This window comes from Aristolochia californica, unplaced genomic scaffold, assembly GCF_029961685.1.
Source record: "Aristolochia californica isolate CCGP_79_NKW_82.1479 unplaced genomic scaffold, dmAriCali1.0.hap1 SCAF_13, whole genome shotgun sequence".
Classification (NCBI taxonomy): domain Eukaryota; kingdom Viridiplantae; phylum Streptophyta; class Magnoliopsida; order Piperales; family Aristolochiaceae; genus Aristolochia; species Aristolochia californica.
The window spans coordinates 8096336-8102830 of NW_027181804.1; positions in this window are offsets into that span (position 1 = coordinate 8096336).

Genomic DNA, 6495 nt, shown 5'->3' on the forward strand with positions numbered 1-6495 from the left:
ATTCTAGTTTTATTTCATTTATAAATGATAAATAGAAAAATAGGTAAATCAGTAAAATTGACCCCCCAACAAGGGTCATGTTGCCATAGAGGACACCCTGCTCTCCTTATCATCCAAGCAAAGTTCATGGTTTGAGACATTTTTATACTACTCAATCTAATCAAGCCAATGGTTTCTTCTTCTTTTTAAACAACAAAAATGGAAGATCCATGTTGTTCTTATGCTTGGACAGGCGCTAGCTTTTCCATCCTCCATTTTTTCTTCTGCTTCAAGGTCAAGACTTACTATTCAAAATTATGTGATTTGTTGAAGAACATATATAGCAGAGTCTTACATGACTCTCACAATAAGAAGTTTTACAGAGCATGAATTATCATGGTAGGTCTCATCGAAGAGTTTTTGTTAAAAGGTGTTTTAGTTATGTTAGTCTTTTATTTATGTGATATTGTTTAATTATGTTAAGACTTATTGTAAAGTGTTAGACTTTGCGTGTAATTAGGACAAATATAGTTTAATTGTAATTGGACTCTACTACTTTTCTCTATTATAAAATAGGGGTTCATGTACTCAGATTACATCAAGTTAGTGAAGTTTTTTCTCTTTCCCAGAAATTCAACATGGTATTAGAGTTGGTTCAGTGAGTTGACTTGCTCAACCCACAGAGATAATGCGATTTTTTTCTGATCTATTATCTTTAGTAGCTTAGGTTTGTATTCTATATTTTTCTCTTTTCAGTCCTAGTATCCGTTGTTTTCTTGGCATTCACACTTTCATACTGAGCTTTTCATATTAAAAAATATATATTGACTGAAATATCTTCAAGTATACTTTCCAACGCAAAATGATTTTAGCAATAATAGTTTTCTACAAAGACAAATTGATATTTGAAGCAACAAAGGTTAGACTGCAAGAGAGGTTAAAGCAACAACGAAAACCTTTAAATTTCAAGGCATTTTATACCATAAAGATCGAGAATTTATGTAAAGAATTATATATCAAAAGAAACATCTATAAACATATTTTCTTACCTATCCAACCAATTCTCAATCTGATTTTTCTAGAGGGAGATATCAATCTCGGAAGAGTCAATCGATATACATGCCAAAGAAGAAAGAGTATATTATTGGACCAGATTACAGAGTCCAAAATCTATTAGATTCTTTCTCTCAAAATAAATATATTTTTTCACGATAAATTATATTTTGATGAAAAGTATTGAAGTTTAGTTTCAAAAGGAGAAAATTTCATGTCAATATGATCTCTATATTTAAAGAGACATTCGCATTGGAGTCAGCAAAGGTCAAACTACAAAAAAAAAAGAATAAATCAGTCATAAAAGATTCAAGAACAAATATTTTTATGTCCTATTAAATATAAAATTATATATATTTGAGTCTAGTTTCTTGAGCAACAAACCATTTGTGATTCTGAACTATATTTTGAGAGATATTGATATCAGAAGTACCAAAGGTCAGTTATATAAAAAATCTCTTTTTTTTCCCTATTTTCTCTCCTATCATCTCTCCGGGTATTGACATGAATTGAGTTTCTTTTTCTCCTAAAATCTGAGTTTTCTAGCCAAATTTGTTTTATAATCAAAGAGTTTTGGTATGCTTCAACACTATCTTCTTTTTTGAAGCCTCTTTGATCCTATAAATCTATCTTTGGGAAGTCTAATTTAGGAAAGTGTTACTAATTCAGGAAAGTCTATCATTGGAAAGTTTTTTTTTTTTTTATTATGTAGAGTTTGGAAAGTAATCTAGATAGGAATTTGTTGAGTGTTTGATTAGAAACTTTCCTCATAAGGACTGATCAATTTCGAAACAAAAATTTGTAAGCTAACTTAAGCAATTATCAGAGTTTTCATAGTCAATGTGGTTTTCATGCTTTGTATTTTTGTTACTTGGTTCTCTATCTTCTGCATCGCCAACTCCAAAACATTTTGCTCACCCTCATGAAATTATCTTGAGGTCATACTTGGTAAAATTTGTTAAGATATTTTTCTATCGTTACAGTCTCCTTCTTATTATTGAGGTGATTACTTTTCCTTGGTTACATTCCCGACATACCCCTTTTTATCGGTTACTTTTCTCCTACCATCCTTTTTTTGACTCTTGCATATCTCTTTGGGCCAACCTCTTGTGCGTTACTTTTGTTAGTTTCTTTTTTATATACATATCGGTGTTCTAAGTCCATTGAGACTTTTTATGAGTACCCTTAAGTGGATTTTTATCGTCGTCCTTTGAGTGGCATGCGTTATCCTTTTTAATGATTATTATCACAAATTTTATTTGAAATCTTATGAGGTTGGTTTTGACCTTTTTTATACATACATCACCCATCTTATTTTTTTAGAGTCTATGTGTTATTAACTTTTTATCCTCAAGACACCTTGATGGAGGAGATAATAAATGCAATTATGTTTTTGTTTCAAAGTGGGAGAACACCGATACTGTCTAGCTTGAGGGGGCAATGTAGAAGAAGAAGTACAAGAAAGATGTATTTTATTCCACATGTTGTGATAATTTTTTATGTAACAAAAATATTCAAGAAAGGGGAAACACAAAAGATGAAGTTTTTGCATCTATAAAGAATTATATCTGTAGAGATTTTTTTTCAGCAAAAGAAAATTGAAGACCAACTTGAGGGTGAGTATTGAAGAGGAGATATGAAATATTTTTACATGACTCTCACAATAAGAAGTTATACAGAGCCATAATTATTATGGAAGGAGGTCTCACCGAAGAGTTTCAATTAAAAGGTGTTTTATTTATGTTCAATTGTTTAATTATGCTAGGACTTATCTTTAAGTGTTAGACTTTGGGTGTAATTGGGCAAGGATAGTTTAATTGTAATTGGACTCTACTATTTTTCTATATTATAAATAGAGGCTCATATACTCATATTACATCAAGTCAGTGAAGTTTTTTTCTTTCCCAGAAATTCAACATTATTTTTCTTGATTTTTCTTGATTTTTCTCCTTTCCAGTTTTTAATTTCTTTTGTATTGCCCATCCTTTAAATCAATATTTGATGAGTCTCAATTTTTAAATATTTGGTCAAATTTTTGTTATAAAAGCACAAAGATGGTATTTGTTGTTAAGCATTGCACAATAGCTACAGTGGAGATGAGAGATTTCAGCATGGAATAAATACCTTTGTGTCGTTCGTCATCATCTTAGTCACTGAACATCGGCTTGGACATTGCCCACGCCTTCTTAAAACCCATCAAGGATACGTTCTTCCCTCTCCGACCAAACATGGCATAAAGATCTCCATCATTGTTGTCAGCAATGTCATAATTGCCATCGTCCAAATCATTTGTTCGAAATAATAATCATCCACTCATAGAATTTTAAATGATACTTTAATGAAACCCAAATAAATAGGCTAGTGTCAATACGCAAATCTTTGTCAAATTGCTATACCAATCACATAAAATTAATAAATTAATTAAATAATACCTCAATTTGGCATGAGGCGTATAATCAATGTCTTTGAAAGAGATTCACCTCCTATACAGTGCACCAGATACTTGGGATCCCTTCCCAAGATATAAAAAAAAACCCTTTTCCCTCTAAGACATATATAGTGCTAAGAAGGTCAACGAACTCTACAAGTCTTCTTTCTAACTTCTAGAATAATAGAGGATTTTTCTTTTTTTTTTCTCTCTCAAGAACACGCAAAACACTTTTCTCTTTTCAAAACATTTTTTAGAGCTCAAAATTTCTTCTTTATATCTCTCTGACTTTCTTCCCCTTCCAGGAAAATCCACCACTTTCATATGATGGTTCAAACCATTGATGCCCAATTTGATCATTGAGATTTGTTACCATTGAGGCTTATAAGCCTCCTAAGTCCCATTTCACAAAGCAATGTGGGACTAAAGAAAATGAAAGAAGAAAAAGTGAATAGAGAGGGAAGAGAGGCACACATGCTAATCTCTTGCGCGAGCCTCTCGTGTGTGCCCACCCATGTGCCTTTCAACTTTTAAAAAACCTTTGACTTTCTCCACCATTTTTTATTTTGAAAACTGATACATGATTAGATAAGATAAGGTTCAAGCAATCAGTACACTATAACTTTCAAGGACAAGTGTCTTTTGGATTTGAACTTTCATTTAGTTGTTATTTCTCCACCCACACCTGTTCTAAGGGAACGAATCTTGAACTTGGACTTTATATATAAGATTTGAAAATATCGAACAACTAGGTGTTAATCTTGCATGTGAGTTCCATGAGGGTAGGCCATGTGCAGGTATCTTGTCTTGTGAGTAACTTTTAGAGAACAAGTCTTAATTTTCTGTTAGACTGCGACCCCACAGTCACACTCACATCAGTAATATCTCCAAAGGTATACTACAACTTTATACCCTGCTATAATAACCTTGATATCATTAAGGACACCAACCTCATATCCAGTGCAGTTGAACACCCACTTCATAAAAATGAGATGTAAATTGAATTCAGTTTCATGAGGTACTGCTATCAGTCACTGATTTAGCTTTTTTTTTTCCACTGAACCTTCTTCTTAAGATTTCCAATCAGATTGACTGGGTTGCCACTGATCGCAACTCAATTAATAGTCTTTAATCCCATCCCCCACAAAGCATATTGTACTTGTCCTCTTGACAAGGCCTTAGTTAGATGATCTGCCAAGTTTTCCATTGATTTAATATAACTTCAGATTATGACTTCAGTGGATGTGACCTTCCTCAAAATTTTATATCAAAGTTCAATGTGCCGAGAAGACTTTGAATTATGATTTTTGCTTTTGATTTCATTGTAGTTGCTTGATTATTGCAATTAATTAAGATAGCTCGAATTGGCTCATCCATCATGGGAATGTATGATAATAGACCCTTAAGCCATTTAACTTCTCCACCAACCAACTCTAAGGCTACCATTTCAGTCTAGACAGTAGATTTGGTAATCAAGATCTATTTGGAAAATTTCCAAGCGATTGCCCTACCACATAGTATAAATACAAAACCACTAGTGGCTTTAGTGTTATCGGAATAAAAAATCTAATTATCATCATTATACTCTTCAAGTATAGAAGGAAATCTAGAATAGTGTATTCTATAATTAATAGTACCTTTCAAATATTTAAGAAGTCTTTCAATCACATCCCGATGAGTTATATCGGGATTGCTTGTATATTTACTCAGTCTTTCTACTGCACAGGAAATATCTGGTCTTGTAAAATTTTATAAATATAGTAGACTTCCAATAATTTGAGAGTACTTCAACTATGAAACACTATCTCCACTATTCTTCTTTAATTTTATGGTAGAATCATATGATGTGCTAATTGGTTTATAGTTCTCAGATTTGAACTGTTTCATAACTTTTTCCACATAATGAGTTTGACTCAAAGCAATCTCCTTTTTATTTTTAATTATTCTGATTCCCAAAATTACATTCTCTAAATGTAGATCTTTCATATCAAAATTATCATTAAGGTATCTCTTTACCTTTAGTATTTTGATATTTTTTTCTAAATATTAAAATGTTATCAACAGAAAGACAAGAGATAATGAAAGACCTATCGTATGTTTTCCAATACACAATTTGTCAAAATTACATACTTTGAAATCATATGATAATATTATCCTATTAAAATTTTCATGTCACTGTCTAGGAGCTTGTTTTAAACCATATAAGGGTTTGACTAACTTACACACTTTATTCTCTTGATTAGGGACTACTAAACCCTTTAGTTGTTCCATATAGACTTTTTCCTCTAATTTTCCATTGAGAAAGTTTGTTTTAGGTTTTATTTAATATATTTAAAAGCTATATGATGCAACCAGTGCAATAAACACTCAAACTATAGTTATCCTAGTGATTGGGGAATAAATTTTTAAAAAAAGTCGATCCCTTCTTTACTACTAAAACCTTTAGCAACTAATTTAGTTTTGTATTTTTCTATGGACCCATCAAAATTACGTGAAATTTTGGGTGAAAAAGTCTATCAATTCTCATATTGTTTTCAAAATTTCTCATTCTAGAAGTCAGAATCTCTTTCCAAATTGTTGAAAATAATAGTCTTGCACTCACATAACTTTAAATAAAATTTTAATGAAACCCAAATAAATAGGTTGGTGCTGATACATAATTCTTTGTCGAACTGCTTCACCAACCACATAAAATCAATAAATTAATTCAATAATACCTCAATTTGGCCCAATGTATATATTCATTGTCTTCAAAAGAGATTCACCTCCTACAATGCACCAAATTCTAGCGATCAGTTTCCAAGATAGAACGGTCCATTTTTGCCCTCTTAGACACAAGACTTTGCGGACCCATGATCTCTACAGGACTTTTTCTAACTACTTGAACTTGATTGAACGGAGGATTTTTCCTCTTTTTATCTCAAGAACACTAAGAACACTTTGCTCTTCTCATAATGTTTTTCACAAGCCAAAATTTCTTCTTTGTGTCTATCTCACATTATGTAACTCTATTTATAGAGCTTTCTACCCCTTGA